We start from the raw sequence: 24,714 nt of genomic DNA on the forward strand, positions 1-24,714 counted from the left end.
CCCGTCGACCAATCAGAGCGAGGCAGTCGCAGCCAATCAGAGAGCTCCATTTCAATCTCGCGCGCTTGCGGCAGACGTGATTGTTTGTTTTGGTTACCGTAGCGAGGGAAGTTCAAGAAGGTTATAAGATAACGCTGAGATAATTTCGGATTTTTAAAGTGAAGATGGAAGCCCAGTATGTTGGATATTGCACCCGAGTACACAAGTGAATGAAAATGAAGTACGTTTTAACATATTTTAGGAACATTTTCAACAATTGCTGCTCTCTATCTATTCTTTGGGCTTTCGTAAACAAACATGCCACAAGCAGAAACGTTCATACGTGCGCATGCGCGATCGTGGCGTCGGCTGCATTGTGTGATGGGGTGCAGTCGCAGCCGCAGCCGAAATCGCGGTCGCAGCGGCGGTCGCAGTCGCTAGTGTGATACGGCCTTAAGGCGGGCGGCGAGCGGCAAGCGGCGAGCGGCAACCTGAGCGGCACGTGAGCGGCAGCGGTGGCTACAATACGGGCGGCAATTTTCTAACCGCTCAGGTTTCTCACCTTTTCTAACTTCAGTCTTCCTTTGTTTGGCCGTATTCTCACTACTTTGATGTTTCTCTGCTTACATTTTCAACTACACTGAAGGATGAATCTACTGAGCGGCGAGCGGCAGTGGAAAAGAAATCGGTCTGGACTTGGAGCCATGAGCAGCACTGGGCGGCGCCGCTCACTGTCGCTCGCCGCTCAAACATATCGTACCCACCCTCAATGGATTTACACGCAACTAAATGAAGTCCGATATCAGAGCGGCGCCGCTCACGCCGCTTGCCGCTCGCCGCCCGCCGCTCGTATCGTACCCGAGGCCTATGCTTCTTAAAAATACTGGCACGATACTCGTGTTTTGATCTCTCAGATTGACTTCGTGTTATTACTACGATATACTTTGTTTTTCGGTTGGTCTTTAAACTATGGAATAATGTGACGTAGTTCTTTTATTGGAAACTCTGGGGGAAGGCAGATGACGTTCTTCGGTCACTGAATCGGTTCCGGAACCGGAACGTTTGCGCACTGTTTTGAATTGTTTACATGTAAAAATTCCCAGAAATGACGAATTATTCTTATTCTATTTGCTTTTTTTTCCGTCTCCATGACAAATATGAATAAAAAAGTGAAAAATTGTTCATTCGTTATAATTACCTGCTAGTTAGAGGTTAAATACTTATTTTTTTAAGTAAGAATTTTTAAGTGTTCCGATAGCTATTCAATATATCTATAAAACATCTAAAATATATTTGAGGTACGTTATATATTTGATTTTTTACAAAGCATGCTTTCTTGAGGTGAATCCAAGTGTTATATTTTCAAAATTGCTTACAAGAAGCTAAGCCTAAAATACACTTATGCGCGAAATTCTGACGTATGTGCTTAATGTGAATAATATTTGCGATACTATTGAAAGCGCGGATTGCAATACCACTGTTTTAGGTTGGCTAGTTCTTAAAATCGCTGGAGCTTCAATACTTTTGCGAGGTTTGTTAGGATTCTTGTTCAATGTAGAAAACTATGTTTAACTTACAATTACTTTCACGAGAAGTGTGGTGAACATGATAAAGTAGCTCTATGAAGCCTATCCACCCACTTCTTGGTCGTTTTCCGGCTGCGTAACAATGCTTTTTCAAATCCTGAATCTTTTTCTAATTTAAAACGTTTACAATACTAAATCTAAGAAAAAAATAGCAAAATGAACGTGACATTTGATCAATGATCGGAATTGAAAAAAAATGATAGATGCTCTACTAAAACTTATTATTTGGGGTGTTTCAGAAGGAATCTGCAATACTTCAGGAGGCAGTAGTGTAGAAAATTTGAGGAAATTTTTGCCCATTTTTATTATGGTAAAAACAAAATGTTGAAACGTTTTTACTAAAATTACTGCAAAGTGCATCCAAAAATGTTTGCGTTCCCATGGCTAAGTAACTAATGAGTAGCGACCCCATGGTTATCGACAAAAACTGCTTAAAATTGTCACATATACCACCTCCTGAAGTATTGAAAATTTCTCCCGCAACACCCTATCATATATTTAAAAAATATAGGTATATATTCAAACAAAAACAGTAGCGTTTATTATGTAAGTTTGATTATTGCGTGTTTAATAATTTAAAATCGCGTGTGTGCGCATCGCATGGCCTGGAGAATAAATGTGCTCATGTCGACTGCACTATTTTCAATCCTTCCCGCCGCGCGTCGCTGCTGTGGATATTAATTCGTGCTCGTGCTCACCGCCCCCTTTTCCCTTTCCTCCCCAATTGCTCTCTCATACCCCATTTATTTTTTCCCTAATCGCCTCTCACCAACGTGACTACCTTCCCCGAACGACCGTGGGTGAGACAAATATAAATGTAATACACTGGACAATAGAGACAACGGTACATTTTTATACCTTATTCATGCATTTCTTTGCAATGAATATGATTTTTTGTTATGATTGAAAACAAATCACATCCATTGCAAAATAACCCGTGAAGAAGGTATAAAAATACATCGAGGTGTACATAAATTCTGCGAGACTATACTCAACGTTAAAAATGATGATGTATAACGTCCTTCTTGAGCGTTCGCCGACACTCCAGGGGTAAAATATCTGGGTGGTATCGGCTGCCTTATAAATGAATTTGCTCTGCAAGACCCTCTCAAGCCTCTTTCCTAGAAATGCAGAAGAGAATCTATTGCCTTAAAATAATGTAGGGTCCGAGGTTAGCTGTTACTAATCATTCCAGCGTCCATTATCCCACAATACCCACACTATTATTTGGTATCACTACAGAATCTATGGCGTTTGAATAATTATGGATCCGAGGTTAGCTGTTACGGAGTATTCTAGTTCCAGTACATGTAGATTTTCTTTTTTCTCTTGCCTTGACCTCTTTTAATTAACGATTAAAAATTCCTGGATTATAGGTTATATAATGCAAAAAGTTTTTCGCCAACTTTTCGGTTTTTTTTTTTAAACCTTCATCAGGGCTATGAATGAAAAAATGAGTGTACAATAAAATAATATACAATATTGATACATAAATAAAGGTTACAAAGCAGTTAAAAAATAAAAACTCAGTATGTAGTTAAAAACATTATATTAAAATTCAAACTATAATATCCTTGGAGCACTGAATTGTTGAGGCCTTAACTTTGTAGAATTCCATTATATGGTTGGAAGAAAATTACTTTGCTTTTCTACAAAACACACACTTTATTGCCGACCAGTCCGAAACTAGTCGGCAATAAAGTGTGTGTTTTGTAGAAAAGCAAAGTAATTTTCTTCCAACCATATTATATCCTTAACATGTATCGCGTAGTTTGATTGTTAAGTGTTGAATAAATTAAAATCGCGTGGATGCGCATCACATGGCCTGGAGAATAAATGCGCTCAAGTCGCCTGCACTATTTTCGATCCTCCCCGCTGCGCGTCGCTGCTGTGGATATTAATTCGTGCTCGTGCTTTTCCCTTTACTCCCCCAATGCTCTCTCATCCCCCATTTATTTTTTCCCTAATCGCCACTCACCCCCGTGACTCCCTCCTCCGGATGGCCTGTGCGTGAGACAACTATAGATCGCAAAAACCGACGGCGTCTCCGGCGCGGGCTATTTTAGTCTCACGTGGTCTTGGTCCCCCTCCCCCTCCCTCGTATCCCCTCCATATCTCCTCATAGCCGCCTTGACTGCGTGGGGGCTTTTCGCCTCATCCGTCGTCGTGCTACACCTACTTTTTTTTTCTTGCCCATCCTTTCTTCCCCATTTATTTATTTTTTTCTATCCTCCTCTCACGTCCTCGAGGAAGGTATCCGTGCTCTCTCTCCCTCTCTGCTGAGTGATGTATCGCGGGTCGTGACAAAAAGTTTATTTTTTTATTTTTTTTCTTTTCCACGAACTCGTGTGTCTCTTTCGTGAGCGTGTGCCGACAATCCTGGAGTATCGTGAGCTAAAATATCCGGGTGGCATAGGCTGCTCTATATCTGCATTTTGCTCCGCAAGATCCCCTCTTCAAGGGCCTTTTCCCTATCATAATGCACACCATATTGTTTGGTATCACTGCAAAATCTATTGTGTTGAAATAATGGTGGGTCCGAGGTCAGAGGTTACCGAGTTTTCCAGTATCTATGCAAAGCCATTATTGAAATCTCAAAAGTTTTATGATTTTATGAGTTTTATGAGATATGCATTGATTTTATCCTAGCGTTAAAATATTGTGTGTGATTTGCGGCCTGATGTGGTTGAAGTTATTATGTTGAGGCATTGCGTTGATTTTACTGTCAGGCAAGGAAACGACCAGGAGCTGAAGATATTAATGTAGTTGACAATGTTTGAACTAAGTTATTATATTAAGGAAAATGCGACGAGGTTAGGAGAAATAAACTGTGAATTAGCCTGCAAATGATGGAAGGCTATACGTCTCATCCGTCTGGCGAACAATAAAAGACTACTTAAACGTCAGTGAGCTTTATTTTTACTTCAAGTAGTTATCAGAATTACGTGGAAAATATTGTTCTAATTTTTGGCTATAAAGCTGGTGTTGGACACTTAGAAAGGCGTACGAGAAAAGACGTTCGAAGAGGAGAAGAGGCGTTCGCGATGTGGGTGTGGGGAAGAATGGAGAAGGTGAAGTGGATGGAGAGGAGGAGGAACAACGAAGTGCTGGACATGGTGGGTGAGGAGAGGAAGCGTTTAGGTGAGATAGGGAGGACTTGACTCTGCTGTTTATTTTACCAGGCCCAGGTGAGGCCTTAATCCGGCCACCTCTTCCCCAGGGCCTGGGCTCTTTTACATGGTATTCGTTTTGGCATTGAACTTAAATACAGGACTTGGTACTAATACATTCTTTCGTCTATTTGTCCATCGAGATTTGATAGAATTTCTCCTTCCTGGCATCTTGTTGAGCCGGTCAAGTCTTTTGAGTGGCCTCCTGTAGCTGTCACCGCTCAGGAAGGTATGATACATGGTAGGAATAAATTATAGATTGAATTTAAGCCATTAGAAGTTAACACAAACCAGGTTAAAAGGCATGATAAAACAATGAATGTCTCAATGTTTTCTCAATGTCTCAACGAATTCTCAATGTTTTACTTTTGCCCATTCTCATGAAATTTATGCCATTCTGGAGACGTGAACTTTTTTTAAATCAGCATAAAATAAATTTCTTGATCTGCAAAAGAATATGTACGTCGTTTGCAATTTCAGTAGGTACCTATTTTCCTGGCATTCAATGCATATGGGCGCTAGCATCAGGAGAGAGAAGGCATGGATGGGACGAGTACTGAGATAGGAGGGGATGATGAAAACAGTGTTAGAGAATAAAATGTTGGGTAAACGAAGGGGAGGAAGGAAGAAAATAGGACTTTTAGATAGAACGAAAGGGAGTAGACCTTCTTTAATACTCCATGGAAAATCTATCTTAATAGTCGAGTCAGCTTTAATAAAAGAATCGGTGGACTGTTCTCGAGACCCGAGCAACTTCATAAACTAATTAGTCTACTCTTTAGCCTTCGAAGGATATTTGGCGCGAAGGAAAATTCACGAAACATTTTTAATCGAATCGCCAACTTTAAATTTACTTCTAATGTGATCTTGACTTGAGAGCAGACTGGATACTTTGCCAGCGTCTGTCGCACTTCATTTTAGGGAGTACCACGAGACGAAGGGTTTATCAATTTTTACTATCTTTTTTTAGAATGTTCTCTTCCTTTCGCCAAAATTGATGACTTTCAATACTTTCAGTTGTATTTAATTTAAATTATAGAGTTTTTTTGTGATTGTTTCTCCAGGAATTATTTTTAAGTACGGATTTCGAAGGAAGCGTATTAGTTTTTGGTATCCCGCTACTTTTTTAAAAGTGATATTTATTCAAGTAGGAAGTTTACAAAGAAAATCGAAAGTATAACGTAAAAAAACTAGTAATGCTTGAAATTCATTAGGTTAAGGTGCCAAATTTTATGACCAAATTCTCTATGTTTTACTTTTGCCCATTCTCATGAAATTTATGCCATTCTGGAGACGTGAATTTTTATTAAATCAGCCTAAAATAAAATTCGTGATCTGCAAAAGAATATGTACGTCGTTTGCAGTTTCAGTACCTATTTTCCAGGCCTTCAATGCACATTAAATTGCTCTCCTCGTAGGAAAATGTCAATCATATTAAGTTCTGCAATTCTTGAAATTTAAAAAATAATAAATAGCATGAAGTTCTCTGGATGTAAATGCAATACAATGTTAATTGCCCGCATAATTTTACGTTAGTCGCATTTCGATTCTATAGGTAAAATTTATAAGGATGAATTATATCAAGCTTATTCTTAAGGAGGCCATTTATTTCTGTCAAATGAACATGCATGCATGCAAATGTGTTTTCAGTGAACAGCTACATGAGTGGCCCCTATTACCCCTAGTCTCATGGGCTCGGCACTCGCAAAAAATAATTCCCCGCCGCCATCTGTGGATGAGCAGCGGAAACCAGGAGGCTCTCAGAACCTTGTCGGCTTTCTTTCACTGTTCCTCTTTAGCCCTGGGCTGTTGCGTTTGTTTTGCTTTCCTGTTACTATGTTTATTATCTTGTTTTTAGAAGGAGGAGGAGGCCATCCGTTCGCTTCCACCCTTCCGGATACTTAGCGCATCCTTCGTGCGTTGCTGTTGCAAAAAAAATGTATCGCCCTAACACGACGTATTTATGGGCGCTTGCATCGGTAGGGTATCTCCACTGTCGGAGCCTCAGGAGAGCGTCTGTATATAGGGGACCATGCATTGTCTGCGATTCACTCAAGTCGATGAACTCGGAAAAATTAACGCACCAGTTTAGTGGTCATCAAATTCTGAAGACCGTCCAGTTTTCTTCTAGTTTCTCCGACAGAGTCGGCTAGTTTTACTGCTCCGTAAATCAGGATATCAATGTCGTAACAGTGAATGTTTTTGTCAGCCGTGAAAGGGAATGGTTCTCAAGGCACTGTTTGTTTGTCTTTCATTCTTTTGTTGCATAGGCATCATTGTTATGCATTGGTAGTTTGGCAGAAGTCTATATATATTTTTTTTCTCAACCCCGAAAACAGCACTGATTGGCCTTTAAATCGGTGGGATAGAACATAACGGCGATAGACGATAACTGACATCCATGCCCTGGGCAGGGTAATCTACCCAGGCGGGACTTGAACCCGCGACTTTCAGCTTGGCAGGCGAGGACTTTAACCCGCCGCTACCGAGGCCGGCGGTTTTCTATTTCAAGGTTTAGCGAAGATGTTTGTTGGAGATTCAAGAAAAACCATTCCAGCGTTTGTATCGCGAAAATTTTCTACTTTTTAGGACTGATAAAATAACTCGACCATTTTTCCGTCTATTCGTTTTATTTTTACAGTTTTTAGTAGGTTTCCAGCCTGAAAACGAAAGCTTAGAGGATCACCTAAAGTAATCAGAAAGGATTAAAGGTATTCTTAATTTGTAGGGCAAAGTCTGTTAAAATGATATGTAGCACATAATGTATTCCAGTTATATCTTTTACTTTCATTTGTTTTTATTGCGTGACGTTCGTTGGTGAGACATTTTTACAGAAAGTAGGCGATAATTGGTGTATAAATTGAATTCATAAATGAATATTTAAGTATTGGAATATTAGAGTGGTATAAAGTAAAAATAATGATGATAATTTCATTTTTGGATACAGAAAATTGCACAATTTTGTAAAAGATAGGTCTTTGGTTGGGGATCCTTTTCTTGGGGAATAATTGATTTTCCTTTTCTTTCGAAATTCTGCGTTAAGATAGTGCGATGGAGTGTAGAGTTGGTTAACATATAGGCTGTACTCCTCGAGCTTGGGAAATACGCAGATACGATTGTGTTGATCCCTGAGAGCCTCAAAATTAATTCAGCCATGTGTAGTCATCGCTGAGAAAAAGATCGCACTCATTAAGAATTAAATGGCGTATAAAAATCTTAGTGAGCCTCCTAACCAGGGATTTTGTGAAGAATAAAAACTGTATACAAGCGTGAGCCAGTAAGGTAGTGACCTCGAAATCTATTTTCGGAATTCCATGGTCTTCAGTGGCAGACTCAAGACTGAGAATTTTATCTTTTTCCAGTTTTGAAGATCAATGCCAGCAAATTTCCATACAACTCATGTCCATCTCTGGTTCTTTTACTCTTGACATGTGCATTAGTAATATTATTTTTAGTTTTTAAAGTAAGCTATTGATGGTCTGTCGGTATGTTTGCAAAAGGCTTGCTTTGAGCTTGAAAAGGTAGTATACATACGTTAGAGTTGTTTTTTTTTTAGAAATAGGGAAGGAATCATGATGGAAATGTTAGTGTTGTATCGTTGTCTCAGGGAACCCGTGGTTTTTCTCTCCCTTCGAAACGCTGCGTCAAGGTACTGCGTTGGAGTCTAGAGTTGGTCAATCTATTGTAAATCCTACTCAGTTTGTTTGCGGGTCATAAATGCAGACCAAGGAATAACGAGTTGGGGAAATACATACGGTAGTTACGATTGTGTCGGCCCCTGAAAACCTCAACATTAATTTAGCCATGCGTAGTCATCGCTGAGAGAGATATCGCACTCTTTAAGTATTACAATCCTAATAAGCAAATCCAACTGAAGAAGATGAAGAACAAAAACTGCATACTGACGTGAGCCATTGAAGTTGTGACCTCGAAGTCTATTTTTTGGGATTCTGTGGTCTTGAGTGTTAACTGTGATGAGTGGCAGACTGAAGACTGAGAATTTTATCTTTTTTCAGCTTTGTAGATAAATGGAAGTAATCTTCAGGGAATCCATGGTCACTCCAATTTCCTTTGTTCCTACGGGAAGTTCATCTTTCTCCCACCTTTTTCTTCCGCCGCGTTAAGCTTTTCCGTTCTAACGCCTGTCGTGACCACCGATAGCTACTAAGCAGCCTTTCAACAACTCCGCGATGTAACACGCGTTCGTAGCGCACGGTTCATCGAGTTTACGACACTTGTGGTCTCTTTGGATCTGTTACGGGACATAAAAAGGTGCTTCGCGAGCGCTACTACGCTGCCGTGTTTACGGCAAAGGGAAAACGGTGGTATGCGAGCAATAAATTCATTTTACTGCTACCGTTTGGCAGCGTAAAATGCGTTTGCAATGTGATCCATTGAAGCAATTGAAGGAAACAAATTTCCCGTCGTCAAAGAGTAACAGTCAGTTTCGCTTAGCCACATGTAAATTCTTCGGATGATAAAAGGATGAAGATGAGCTTTCGTAGGATTGACAATCGCTTACCAAAGCAAAATTTGTGGGCAAGATATCATGTGTTTCAAATGAATATATATTTATAATAGCTACCTTTCAATTCCTTCTAATATTCATTTCACTAAGTGTTAGTTAAAAATGAAGCATTGAAATGTTTCCACAGGATTTATTCGAACACGATGCGTTTCGTTGTTATAGCAAATTATCTAGTGCATTTGATAGTGTTTTTGTAACAACTAAACGCGTTCGTGTCCGAATCGATCCTGTGGAACTATACTTAATGTGTATTTAAACTTATATGAACTACATTAAATATAATGTTTTATTTAACTAATATCAGTGGTGCCATGGTGTCAACAAAATATAAAATAGTCAAATAATATTGTTATTAATTTTGCTGCCACAAAATTTCTAATATATATACATTACTAACCAAAACAAGAAAATTATAATAAAATCAATAATTACTTGTGATTAAAAAAACTTACAATTAACTCACTTCTAAAAAAATTAAGGAAAGTGCCTTCCAGGGCTGCCAATTTTGCCATAACCCTGACTAATATTAAGAACTTCCAAAACATCGTGCCGCATATCATACAAGGTATTACACAAAACTTGCAGCTATAGATTATACATCAAACGAAAGAGCAGCTGAAGCAGTTTTACTATAAAGCCCACAAGTGTTCTATATGAGCACCATTCGTTCCACGGCACGCGATTAATTGTTGCGACACCGGCTATAGTACTTTTTCTTAATTCGGAAAGGTCAGCTGGTAGTGGGGGATCACCGAAAATGTTTCTCAGTTTCCGCTTTTAAATTCATCAGATTTAAAATAGATTGTTAACTCAGGCTGTTTTTTTGTGTAATACACGCAGAAAATAAACTTCTTATTGAATGAAAATGTTTTAATTTCCTTTTATTTGCTTTTTATTTTCTATGAAAATAGAAAATTTGGCAACGTTGGAGCTATTTGTTGTCTTATTTGAAGTTATATTGGTAAAAATATCGTGTATTATTTGAACATAGTGTTGGTTAGCGTAGTCACATATCCCTTGCTCTATCGTTCGTAATGAGGTTCTGCAATCACCAGTTGACTCACAGTGTTGCCAGTGGTTTTGAGCGATTGAACCGTGGCCTATGTTTTCCTTCAGTAAACGCTGAGGTTTGTTCTCCTGTGTATAGGTGGCCAGTTATTGGCCTTAATCCTTCCCTGATTGGATACTTATGATGCGCGCACGGCAATTCTACGTATCGATTTTAATGTCTCTCCTCGTTCGACCGTGAGATCCTGCATGGAAAAGGGCTGTTTATTTTGTGGAAGTTAACGGCTTCATGCAAGGTCTGCCTGCTGAGGGGCTCCCTGTTACCGAAGCTTTTGTAAACGCCAGTATGTTATTACCATTTTCCGATATCGCATGCTGGGCGTGTTTGAACATGATCCTTTCCCATTAATTGTCATTTTAAAGCCTGATTTCCCGATTAATGAAGCTAGTAGAAAATGTTTTTCAATAAAAAATATGAAATACATGTTTCGTGCGTATTTTTGCTAATGAATCTAAAAATGACACAGATACCACGTGAAGTTTTTCAGTTAAAAAACACCTGAATTATAATAGCCAGGATGAAAATAGGGATGATGAACCACAGTTTTTTTTTAGAATAACGTAAGTAATTTTGAATTAAAAAAATCTAAATCCGTTGTATTCATGTGACAGCACTATTCTCTTTGCTCAAAATACTTAACCCCTAAGTAGTCACGTGAGATAAAGTTACGTAATTACTTACGTTGGGTCATATTGACCCATAATTTATATTTTGAGCCTTGCAAGTGATGATGGTCACGTGGCTGTATGTTTATGTGGGTTATAGCGATAAAAAACTAAACTTATTAGCTTATTAGCTTAAACTAAAGCATTTTATTTTTTTATTCCATGAGATTCTGCCAGTGGCGTAGCGAGGGGGGAAGCAGCGGTCCAGCCCCCCGTAAATATAAAAATATGCATACTTTTCTTCATAAAAGAAAACAAAATATTTGAAAAATCATGAATTTACTAAAGAATTCTTTGAAATATGAAGTTTTTTTTATAATAATAGTGTTAAAATTAGTTTAAAACCCTCAACTTGGTTCCCAGTTTTTGGAAAATTTATGCTGGATTCCTTGGTTTTGCACCCTCTCCCACCGAACGTAATTCCTGGCTACGGCACTGGATTCAGTGGCCTGTTAAGATGAAAAAGAGCCAAAGTATGAAGGCTCCGCAGAAATCTTCGCAACTGTTAACTATCTCACAAACGCTCGCGACGAGTATGATCGGTATTTTTCAACACGCCTAAACTAAAAGGCTAAATTTAGATACATCATACATGTATCCGGATACAAAAACGCCATTAAACGAAAGAGAAAAGTACGTTATGAGAATATATAGGACGCAATTTGCTAAAATATTTAATCCAACGTATGATCTATTCATTAAAATAGCCTCTGGGTTTATGTAGACCCGGCGGGACAACTTAAGGGCTAATTCATTGCGGAAATATTTGTTAGGTATGCTCATCTTTTTTTATGGCGTTACATGAAATTTTTAAAAACATATATAATATTCCTTCATATATAGTTCAAAGCAGCTAAGGTATCTTATACTAACCATCGATTTTATATTTTGTTGAATTATCTCTTATTATTTAACATTCATTTTTGCAGAAAATCTAGTAACTATCTGTTAATTACTTACTGCCAAACAGATAATAACTAGATTTTCACCAAAAATGGTTACATACGGAATCGAAAAGCGCATGATTATAAGGCATTTGGTAATCCAAGGCTTTGTGAGCGGCTAATAGGTTGAGTAACGAGCAATTTTTTTCATATCATTTATTTTTGTTTCCAAGAAAATATCTTCTAGCCATCAATAAAACTCTACAGCTCACCGTATTCATATATTGTATTTCGGTTTCATTTATTTTTAAATTCAGGGTCGACTAAACTTTCCAGATATCAGGGCCTGTAAAAGTACCTATTCTTTCATCTTACCCTCACCATGATAAGAAATTACTTTTTAAAAATATATAGCATCAACCATGGCATTGATTATTTTTTGAGGATTTTTATTCCTGTCGTGAGTTACTGCTGCCATAGTCCTACGCCGAATGGCATTTGATTTGGCATTAGGCTGGAAAAACATTTTCCAATTTGAGAGAAGTAGTAAAAACTTCTCTCGTACTCAGACTCGTGATTTATTGTCGCGCTGGCGTGTATGTTTGGGCAGCGGGAAGGTAAACCTTAGCAGAGTGAGCATACTGATACGATTCAGTTTAGTTGGAATTTGATTAATCGCAGCTGGAGATATTCATGTTTTCGCCCGACGCTTCAGGTTGATAGGGTTAAATGACACTATTCGATTTGCATTTCCGATTCAAAACAGTCTCGTATCATGGTCATAGTGCTCGATTCAAGGGGACGTAAACGAAGGTTATAAAACGTTATACGAAGTTGTATTGTTTTTCCGTGAATACGATTATAGTTTTTCATCTGTGGATTTTTCGCGCAATTTGTGCATTGCGGATGACTCCGTAAAAGTTATCACCATGGCTAGTCCCGGTATACTTAAACATAGTTTTTATATTTTACCCAGAGCTAATTTTCTGTCTTTTCGATTTCAGGCACCTCACACTCCGCTGTGTTTATAATTTTCTATTTATAGTGCTTATGTTTTCTGAGTTTGCTCAAATATCAGAGTGATTGACAGTCATACTGAGGCCGAATAGCTGTCTGTGGAATGTGGCTAATGGCATCTTTTTACCTTTAACTATGCAAAATAATGGTGGTTTGTTTAGTTTTACCGCCTTCATTTGCTTAACTCTATTAATGGCGTATTGATGAGTGCTTGAGACTGCCCAAACAATGAGTAGGTAGCTAGAATATTCCTTTGTAAAATGGAAAAAATGTAGTAATTTCGTCAATCGAGAATTCCGACGAAAATTGGTGTAAAAGTATGCGTCACGTAATTATTGGATAGCACGAAGCCCTGTTTACTGGTATATATGCAGATTTGATAATTTACACTCTTCAAACTTGAGTAATGAGAAAAATTTGAATATGACTTAATGGTATTTTCGGCGCAATTGTTATTTTTTATCATCTGACGCAATATTAAAATAAACGGTTGAATTTATCTGACTCAAATTTATTGCTGTTTTTTTTAGATTGATACAAAGCACCGCGAGAAAAAGCGTGACTACATTGCGAGTTTCTTAGCACCATGAGGTTATTTTGAGCTGGTATTTAGATCCGCTGCATGTGATTTACTGAATTTGAATTCTAAATGAGGCAGAGCAGTCTACAGCGGAATGAGGGCAGAAAATAACCCTGCTCATTGCATTTAGCTAATTGAAATAAAAATACGAAGTTAGTTTTTTTTACCAGCTAGCGTTTTTTATACGAGAGGATATTTTAAATGAGCTGGAATAGGGGGCTGAATGTTCAGCACGAATTCAGTTTTATTATATTCGGCGTAAAACCCCATATTTTACTAATTTAGCTCAATCTTTTTCGTACACAATTGCGGTTTCAAATTTGGGCTCTCGCACGAATATTTAAAATGGACTAATCTTAATTGTTAGCTGTCACGAGAGGAGGTGAAGTTGGCGTAGCACACTTCAGAGCTGAAAGACTGCGAAATTTACTCGGAGAAAGCATTTATCTTGGCTCTTGGAGTCGGAAGAAACTGCACCATACCCTTTGAGGTTCCTCTAGCTGCATTAATGTGGAGATTGCTCGTAGAATGAGCTGTACACTCGGATGAGTCACGGGGCCGTGGGTAAATGTAGCGAAGAACTTCAGTGGAGAGCTTCCCTGGAAAGATGAATTTTTTCATGGTGCAGTATTCGTAATATCGCCGAAAATTACTCATCTTAGGCACCGAACGAATGTTACCCGGGGTTGCGCACTAGTTACCCCTTATAACCCTATGTTGCTTATAAGTAACATAAAATATATATACATTTTCAGCTGAAAGATTTAAAAAATTTGTTCTTTTGTGCTTTTAAGTTTAATGGTGAATGTAGCTGCCACAGTAATTATGATTGAGTAGAAAATTTTCACTTTTTTAGAATTAAATGCCTTGAAATGTAATTTCTCAAAAATAAGCTCTGGGTTAGAAAAAGTTTAACTTATTATTGAATAAAATAAACTTGGTTTTGTGGTCGAGAAAGGGTGTGTGAATAATTTCTATTTTTTTTGTTTAAAGATCTTTCTCAGCTTCTTTTATCTATTTTTTAAGCTCCTTTCGGGAAATGCTGCGTTGAAAACATTTATTGCGCAATGCATGATCTTAGGTTTTCTAGGCGTATCAGGTGCAAAAATTTTCTCGGGTTTTCCACCGGTCGATGTTTTTCATGTCTCCCGATGTTTCGAGCAGCAACTTGTTGGTCATTCGGAAGATCCCCTGAGGATGATCAGCAAGTCGCTGCCCAAAACGTCGGGAGACATGAAAAACATCAACCTGTGGAAAACCCGAAAAACTTTTCTGCATTTTTTGCACAAAGTTTCACTCCTACTGAGAGCGTTCTATTCTTCCTATCAGCAAATATGCGTTTTTAATGATCCGCAACTAAAATATGCGTTTTCAACTATACGTAACTTCTTCAATTGTGACCCCTGAAACATAAGAGTGGGTGTTGTGATGGCACGTGTATAGCACTCATTAAAAATATTTTGTGGCTATAAGGAGCACAGCTATTGCTTTCAATAAAAAAAAATTCTATTCAGTTAGCTTATCCGTACTTCCTTCTGCCTCCTTATGTACCCCATTTCGGCCCCCAGTTTTATGCATGGTACGATAATGGTCAAGTTTTGAACGATTGAAATACATGTTTTTATTTAGCTTGGTTGATTGTAGCCGTATTTATTTTCATGTTATCCTCGGAGCGGATTACATAATGAGGGTATCTCTCTCGCTGGCTCGTAGAGGGCGTATAATAAGGACGAATGCGAGCTTTCCTATTTCGGTGGATTAAGAGACTTCCCCGTCCTGCAGATTTGCGTGAGAGAGGATTATATGAGTGTTCCCCTCATCTTTATCGTTGCGGCACCGGATTTTACTCCCTTCTAAGCCTGTTTTTTATGGGTCCTCATTTGCGTGTCTATTTCTGTGGATGTGTCGTGAGATGATCTGTATTTTAACTCCGAAAGTTTGAATTATACATTCATTCCGCGAGCTGAGCGCCCCAAGGTATCTTTGTGCAATGCTTCATTCGCAAATGTATATTCCTTTTGATGCGCATTGTATTTCCGCTAAGGGATTTACTTCGGCCTAGGTTCTCACAGTGATGTAAATCCATGATGTGATCTACACAGTTTCAAATAGGAACTTTTCTCTGCTACCTGAAAGGAATTCAAGTTTCAGTGATGTGCTGGGCATATTTTTGGATGGTATTGCATTCCCATTGGCTGCTCCACGTTTTGAAAGTGGACTGTATATATTTTCTCAGACTTTGTTAGGGGCTTGAACTTTGGTGAGTTGTAGGATTGTTGTCGATTTTCTTGTAGTAAAAAAAGGTAGCAGTATACTTTCCTAATCGCGTTAAGCTGTAGTAACTTCGATTGGTCGCCGCTCATATTCATTATCAGATTCATTGTTCTTTGAAATATAATTTTTGCTCCTGCAGCCATACCTCTCTCTGTAATGAAAATATCTTTAATTCATAATGTTTTATGCCCTTTTGTACTTTGTGGGTTATCGGAGAACTTTTGTATAGCCTATACTAGCCTTTCTCTCCTCTTCCTCTGCACGTTTACCTCCATTATACTTTCACAAATGGAAAGTTTAAATATATTTTCAGAGGTCAGTCACATATTTTCTTATTGATACATTTCGCAATGTATCTAATATATGAAATTAATTCTCTTAGTATATTTTTCTTAAAATTCATGTATTCTTATATCTTTACTTGAATGGGCTGTAGATATCCCATGTGAGCCCTTTAGGCCTACATCTACGTATTAATGGTTTCATAAATTATCTGTTTTATCGAACTATCGGTTGGGATTGTTCATTTTTTATCCTTTCTCTGTCTTTAGGATCGTCATCATTCGTAAGTGGCATAACTGATTTATTACGTTCTCAAAGCTTCGTATGTTCTGATTCATGCATCTGATTTTTTTATTTCCCGTTAAATATTATAGTGAAGTACGTGCGTATTCCAAGACAGATTTCACTTTTACCGAAAATCAAAATTATATATTCTGATTGCCGCATGAAAGCACTTCACTTTTTATGCAGCCTTAATTGCGTTTTATTGTTGCATTTCAAATTTTTAACTCTTTCCACATTGTGTTTAACTATTGGTGCGAATCATTCCTTAATGTCATTCTAGATTGAGCTGTTTAGTTGGCGATGCGTTTCACGATACATCAGTCACGAAATCCATGGATGTCAAAATGTCAGAGAGAATTATTATATTTGGTAAAGTTTCATATTTTGTAATAACGCTACAATTTCTTCGGTTAAATTTCCTAATAATCTACTAATTTTCTAATTCCATTTTTTGCAACCTTGCAACCTTTTTAGACTGTGAAAACCTAACCACGAACCACTTTCTCTCCCTCATTACGAACTTTCTTGGTGAATCATTTCCATCATCGCTTGTTATTTAAAAGCCATATTTGTAGAGTACTCAGCCGTTATTCTTTAAATCGTTTCCGCCAAGTTTTACCTTCAGTGGATATTTCGAACAAAAATCTAATAAAACGTGGGAAAAATATTTTAAATTTTTATTTCGATTTTATCAGACATAATTATTACGAAATGAGAATTACTTTCTTCATCATTCCGTCCTCGTTTTTTTTTAGAAAAAGTGACTTTTCGGAAATAATTTGCCATTTTTTTTTAATTTAAAATGATTTTATCCTTTTTATCTTGCGAATTGAATTTTCTTGGGGTAGGAACTTTTATTTTATTCAACACACGGTCATACAATGCAGCCATACCTACCCTTTTATCAGTAGTTTTTTATTTAATGTTTATCTGTTGTCAATTGTTTTTTTTTTATCAACAGAAGGTAGAGGGATTGGAAACTAGTGCTCTTGAAGGGAACGAACTTTTTCTCGTTGTTAATATTACCGTGATCTAGAGTTCAGGAAGATATTGTGTCTTACCTTTGCCGTGGAGTTAATAGAAAAGGGTAGTGGTGGTGTTTTCAGTCTGATTTTTCCCAACTATTACTTCATCACACCCTTGTCTACTTGAAGAGGTGATGACATTCAGTCCTGCAAAAAAAGATACAAATCCAATTAATGGAAATTTCGGTCCATATCACCAGATACATCGATATGTTGTCAGACAGGCGCAATTAGGAAACATTGGGTATATTTTATCGTTTAAAATGTATCATAACCTTCCACGTTCATTATTTATCGTCGTTAATTTTCAATCACCTGATGCATAGTTCATGACCCGTGAAATATTCCAATTTTTCTGAATTAATGATGCGGCAGCAAAAATGATGTCAGCACGAAAATTTCCGCCGCTTGCGATGAAATTCTTCATTTTCGGTTACTATCGTTCTCTATGGCGCTATGGTGAAGGTTGGGTTGCTATGGTGAATGCATCGCTATATTTGTCTTCAGTATAGCTACCGACGCGGTAGTAACCGAAAATGAAAAAATTCAACAGAAACGTTTGTTTCTATCTATTGCTGGCTTCCTTTTATTGGACCAAATATAAAATTATCATATGATATTCTTATATAGTATCTACTGCATTTAACATTTTTAATCACTGTGAGGCTTGGTTAATTCTTCTCGTATTTTATCGGTTTTTACCGCGTTTTATGTTTATTATTAGCCTTGTGACGATTTCTCACTATTCGAATAGCAAAACTGTGCCTTTAACTTCTGCTTACAGAAGGAAATAGATGTTCACTACATTTAATGTTTTTAATAATCACATTGAGGATTGATTTATTTTGCTCGCATTTACTTATTCTTTTATCATTAGCCTTATGACGATGTCTTGAATGGCAAAACCGTGCCAATTGCTGCTGCGTACCGTGCCGGAAATATTTGCGGGACATCAGAATTATCTGTCTACTCTGCGTTGACGTTTTTAATCACTGGTAGGACTTATTTATTTTGATCATATATCCTAATTTTGTTTTATCGTTGACTTTGTGGCGAATTCCCATCGGTGGATGGAAAAACTATGCCACCGACGTATTCCTGGGTGTACGAAAATTGCCGACTTCCATGTTTCCCGATTTTTTTTTCGCATCGCTGTGTCGCTGGATTTATTTAGGCCCAGTGGGCGGGACATTAGAAACCGACTCCCTTTATGTCGGGCCCTCAAATATTTACTATATCTTCCCGCGGATGATTGCGTCCGTCCATCCCATCCACTCTACCTCGGACGGTCGTTTTTGTCGTAAAAATGAGAGTCGGGCCTTTGACCGAGAGAGGGTTTATTTCTTTCCTCGGGTTGTTGGCAGTGAACTATTTTGTGAAGGACAGTTGGGAGGGGTGTGGCCATTGATTAGGATTACCAGTAGATGGTGGAAAAATTCAAAGGAAGATTACTCATTGTTGATGTTCGTTGCTATGGCTCCACTACCGTCACACCGTCAAACTTATCAAACAATGACTCACTACCGTCACTTATTGTTTGATCTTATACAGAAGCTATCAAGAACTTTATTTAGCTAGCTCTCGATAAATTTGAAGGGTATATCATCTTATGATTAACGTTAAACAGACATTATAATACCGGTCCTTAATTACGACCACGATTAGTGATTGGGACTTAAAGATGTAATAAAATTTCCATTAGTTGCGTTTATTGAAGGAATTTGAGCAATTTTTCCTTTTCTATTACTGTTTTTTACATGAAGAATTGTATACTGAGGTAAACAAATGCTCGCAGACAAGTCGTCTTCCAAGTTCCGCTGGTAATTATCGTAGCTTAGGAATAAAATGCCATATAATATGAAGGAATTGAATAAAAATGTAATGCAAAAATGTACTTTTTGCTATCTATTTCATTTTTCCTTTATGAAAATGTATAAATATGGATGTTTTGATGTTGAGATCGATAGACTACAGCACCGTTTCACCTATCACCTTGAAAATGGCCAATCTGTTTTTTAATAGAAAAGGTTTCTATATTATACAATGTTTTGTAATTGCCTTTGAGATTCTCCATGGTGATCCATAATAGTAATAAGGTGGCTAATAACGAATTGTCGCACACAAAAAGCTGTAAGTAAGTTAGTTACTAAAGATACTAGTGACTATGATCCATGGCATTACTCAAGTACCGAAGTCGTTCGTCACTTAAGTTATAGCTACATTAATGCGACGTTATTAAATATTACTTAAATAGGGTAAGAATTTATATTACTTACTTCTCAACGGCCCCTACCATACATAGGTACGGTGGATGAATAAGATAGGAATTTTGTGAAATATTGGTGAAATTACTCATGTTACAGGAATTTTATTGCTGGGAATTACTTATGCCGTCACGTGGTTTATTTCCTATAGGGACTTGCGTTTACTACCCTTCCTTACTGTTACTACTAGTAATTTTCCGTGGCATATAAATACAAAAAGGGCTACTACGTGCAGATAATTCTTTCGAAAAAGCTTCAAGGATAACATTTCCTTTAAATTCTATCGCATGAGCAGCTGGTGATAGATTGCTTTTTTTACCTAAGTGTATATAATAAAAAAAATACACAGAGTATTATTGCAGTCTGTTCTCAACAGCTAAATAGCAGTCAGTATGGGATTAATAGACCATTGAAAGATAAGGTTGCTCAAAAAACTCAAAAACTTTAGTTCAATTAGTAACGGCATTTTTTTGTTAAAAAGCGGTCAAAAACGTGAGAAATTAGGCAAAACCGTCTTTCGCTTCACAAAATCCCTGTATTTCGAAAAAAAGGCAGCTAAGGAAGATAAAAACGATCCATTTTCAAATGGTTAAAGGCGTTTTAGCATCACATATTTAGTATTCTGAGAAATTTGATCGCCATCGAAAAATCAAATTTTATCCTCGGAGAAGGGAATCTCAGACCACTGTATTGCATTGTGTTTAAGCGGAAGGGGAGGTTTATTTTTTCCGCGTGCCGTGGACAGGAAACTGCTGTGTGAGGGACAGTTAGGGTCCTGCGGCAGTACGTATAACGGGAGCACCAATCTCGTGCCGTTGAGGTCCCGCAATGATTATAGTCACTCTTGAGTGCAGTGCTTCGCAAGGGTTCGCTCGCCCATAAGGTGGGATGTCTTGTGAAGCAATTTCGTGCCTAGCTCCAATTCTGCCCTGCTCGCCTTTCCTTTCCATTCCACCTCTAGCGTCCACTCAAGTCGACCTTTCTAAATTGGCTGGCCGGCTTCGGTGGCGGTAGGGTAAAATTTTCGGTTTCCGCACATGAGGTCGCGGGTTCGAGTTTCGACTGGGTAGGTTTCCCCCATGGGGACTGCATAGAAGATGTCCAATTTCATCCCATAGAAGAAAGATTTCTGTAGCCACTGCTGAGGCATTTTAATCGGTCTTCAAAAAAGTCCGCGGCGCTTTGATGAGTGCAATGCGATCAACTTTTTTCCCGTATTTTGCACTGTAATGCTTTTAATTGCCAGGAATACAATTAAAAAGTTATGGATTTGATAGATCACATCATTATGTACATAAATTTCGGCGAACACCCCTAATTGTACCTTATTTTCCCGTGAAAATCTGATCAATTTGTCCGTCAGCGACGCGAGTGGCGACTTTTGTAAACCCATTTAAGTGCGCATCGGATGACAACACATCTTGAGGCCGTCCTGAGAATCCTCTTTTATTACATTCGTCGTTGCCCCTATTCAAGGCATGTATGTTCGTGTTCGTTCAATTGTCAAGTTAAAACCCCGGCGTAAAAGGCCGATGGTGAGGCTTCCGGTGGTAGGTACAGGAATAAATAGAGAAATCCTCCGAAACCGCTCGATACTTTCATCCAATGGGAGTAAATCTAATGTTGCTGTGTCGTGATCCTCCCAGATACAGCTATTTTAGTTAAAACATTCAGAGTGTTAGGAGTCTTAATGGCTTGGTCGTCTGTTTCTTCTCCATTTATATTTTCTTAAAAGCCACTTTCTGAATGAGAAGCACTCGAAAGAGATATAATTTGATGAATTTTCTTGGCAGCGGCAGCAAGCACCAGCAGGGTTGTAGGGAAAGAGCTCATCCATTGGATGTACTCTATTGCGGGATTAAACACTCAAAGTGCACATAAGTGTAAGTTTGAATACACAGAGTACTCAAAAGTACATTATATGGTCAAACTAAAGTTGTATCGTCCAGAGATCTGTTGGGGAGTATGACGTTGCCCTGTTGATTCATTAATTTACATCTTTTCAACTGTAATCCTTACTCTCCTCAGGCTTGTGACAGACAGTGTAATCTCACAATAAGTTGGTTATGTGACATAAGGCACAAAGTGAACCGATATATTTCTGCAATTAAAATACGAAATGAGTTAAATTTTGCGTTTCCGACGTTTTCAAGGTTCATATGTCAAACTAAATTAAATGTAAAGCGTTCTGCATAAAATTAGTTAGTTTTATGCATTCAATAGTTCTTGAAGGCCTTTGTGCCCCCTTCTCTTGCCTTCGCGTGCATAATGGCTTATGAAGGCATTGCGGACATTCATGTATACCTATTATGGTGAATGGAAAAAAGATTCTCTTTAATTTAATGTACTTTGAATATTGACTTAAAATTTTATTTTACAACCTCTTGCCATTAGTTGTGCTGTGATGGATCGTAAATTTTTATAAGAAAAGAGTCATTTCTCTTGGTAGCTCTAGAGGCTTGGTAGCTCTTCCTTCCGCTGCTTTAAGTATTTCGTCTGTGTAGCCTCCGAGTGTATTTGCAATTTTTTGTTAATAATTTTTTTAGGTATGAAATAAGTATTTTCATCCATTCCTCATCTCTTTTTTTCCCTCAAATTTCTAATGAGCTGATGTATACGTGCTATAAGGCATATTTATTTCGTGTCTTAAATCATCTCACGCATAAATTTCAATTTTGGTAGGTTTAGAAAGTGAAGATCCCCAGGTGGTATTATCGGTCTTTAAATGAAAGAAATTCCTCTTAAAACATCCGCATTCCTGATATATATTGTGAATTATCAAGTTCCTTGCCCGTCAGATCCCTTCTCTTTTTTTTTCGAGATGGTGAAATCGAATTTTTCTTTCCAATGTGCGCAATAATCCTCGCGAAAATCTGATTTGGAAATATTCGACCCTTCCTGGATATATCGGAGTGGGAGTTGGGTTTGGATGCTTGAATTTTTTTTTCATCTTCCTTTCTTTGCCATCTCTTTTCCTTTTGGCATTATTCGTCGGCGAAGCGTCTCATATTTGGGTAGGGTACGAGTAAGGAAAGGAAAAAAAAGAGAATCGAATATCCGTGGAGCTGGGAGTCACTCATGCATAGTTACGTCGAGAGGTTTTTGGTTGCTAGACTGGAGGAGGAAGCTGTGGTCGCTGTTCGAGGCTTCTCCCCCGCGTTGATTTGAGCTTCCGCCCGGGCGGTGCTTCAATCCGTGCCGTGAAGGGAGTGAAGTGGTGCTGAAGAGAGCCGGGTGGCTCCGGAAAGATTGGCGGAGATGCATCAGCGGTGCTCTAATACGGCATTGGGAAGGGACCTGCGTATTTTTACTGCTTTTTTGTTAGTGAGGACATGGCATGTGTTTGTAGCGCATTTTCTCATGTATGGGAAATAATTGTATTCGATTTGTCTGTATGCATATATATCTGTCCTCACTTTCACGTCGATTTATAGATCAGATTTCCTGGATGTCAGACAATTACTTATACCATTTATGTTTTATCAGAGTGCGACCCGGGTTTCAATGAATTATCATCATCTTCAGGCGCAAATTGTCTGATATCCAGGAAACTTATAATGGAATACCACAAAGTAAAGCAATAATTGGTGAATTTTAATTTATAGATCACCATGCAATGTAATATGATTTCGATGGTGGTTGTACGTTTGGTATGGAATGCTTTTTCCAAAAACATATGATGATCTCCTGGTCTCGCATCCACGACCTTAGTCTGAAGCTTTGTTTGATAAGACATGATGAATATTTTTTGCGACTTTCACGAATTTTGCGAAATAACTTCAACAATTCTTCAATAATAATAATACCTCTTCAGCATTATACCTATCGCAGCGCATGTATGTATGGATGCCGATGCACGTTCGGTATGGAATGCTTTTTCCGAAAACATATGATGATCTCCTGGTCTCACATCCACGACCTTTGTCTGAGGCTTTGTTTGACAAGACATGATGAATATTTTTTGCGACTTTCACGAATTTTGCGAAATAATTTCAACAATTCTTCAATAATAATAATAATAATACCTCTTCAGCATCATACCTATCGCAGCGTAATAAACTAATCGCATTTTGATGTACTAATCGCAGTAAAAAAATTATCTGTACGATTGAAAATGCGCCGCATGTCACTCACTGCAGCGAGTGATCTATTTTTTATCCTTCTGTTCCGTTGATGATCAGGGTGTCGAATAGATTTCATACCGATGCACCGGAATGATCGTTTATTTCTGCAAGGATTATTCATTCAACTGCAGCAAGCAGCTAAATTTGATAAATTTCATTAAAAAATAATCGAAGGTGGTAATTTTTCGCGGAATTTATTCAACTTTGATTCGATGTACGTTATTAACTTGCGGAAACCGGAAATAATGAATGCGGTATGGTATTCTCACATTATTTGAAAATGCGTATTCGATATTTTAATATCCTGTCTCACAGAATAAAAATAAAAGTGCTTGAGGATGTAGCCAGATGTTGTCGATTTCAGTCCACAATGCGATGTTTTTTTTTATTTTAGCGACTTAGCTATTGATGTTTGGATAATTTTCATTCCATTCAATGCGGCGATCATGTGAGAAGTCTAATGGATTTCACACTTTGAAATCCAAGAGGAGTTGAAAAAGAAAATTTATATTGTAACAGAATAATAATAATCGCATAAAAACGTAAAGTATGATTTGCGTTGAAATGTAAAATATGTATTCGAATAAATTAAAGTTGTTCATCAAAGAAAGGTAAAAATATTATAAGAGTAAAGAAACTGAAAGTAAAATGCATACAATTTTGTTGTAATATTGTTGATAAATTCGTCACAACGGAAACATCATTTTTATTGTTTCGTTCTTTTTGCTGGAAAATAGCACCTTCGATTTAAAACGAACTAAAGAATTCTTAGCGAAAAAAAGAGCTTTTTTTCTCCCTAAACCTTATTCATTTGCTTTGTGTGCATGTCTACGGGGGCGTGACGTGCATCGGCATGTCTCTTGTTCCATTTTTCCTCTCTCTCTCTCCGACCACACGCGATATGGGGAGACGTTCGACAGAGCGTTTCCCTTGGCTATGATGAGCGAGTCGTCGACGGGTGCATGGACAACTGGGTCGATGA

The 24,714-nt window shown here is 37.9% G+C and overlaps 1 long non-coding RNA gene across 2 annotated transcripts in view; it reads right to left on the reverse strand.

Moving 5' to 3' along the window:
- LOC124160890 overlaps positions 1-17,486 on the reverse strand; it is a 98,620-nt gene extending 81,134 nt beyond the window's left edge. For both annotated transcript variants that reach the window (XR_006865261.1, XR_006865260.1), the window contains exon 1: positions 17,381-17,486. This is a non-coding gene — a long non-coding RNA (uncharacterized LOC124160890). The remainder of the gene's footprint in view (positions 1-17,380) is intronic.
- Between the last annotated feature and the right edge of the window lie 7,228 nt (positions 17,487-24,714).

Source organism: Ischnura elegans, chromosome 6 (genome assembly GCF_921293095.1).
Source record: "Ischnura elegans chromosome 6, ioIscEleg1.1, whole genome shotgun sequence".
NCBI classification, from domain to species: Eukaryota; Metazoa; Arthropoda; class Insecta; order Odonata; family Coenagrionidae; genus Ischnura; species Ischnura elegans.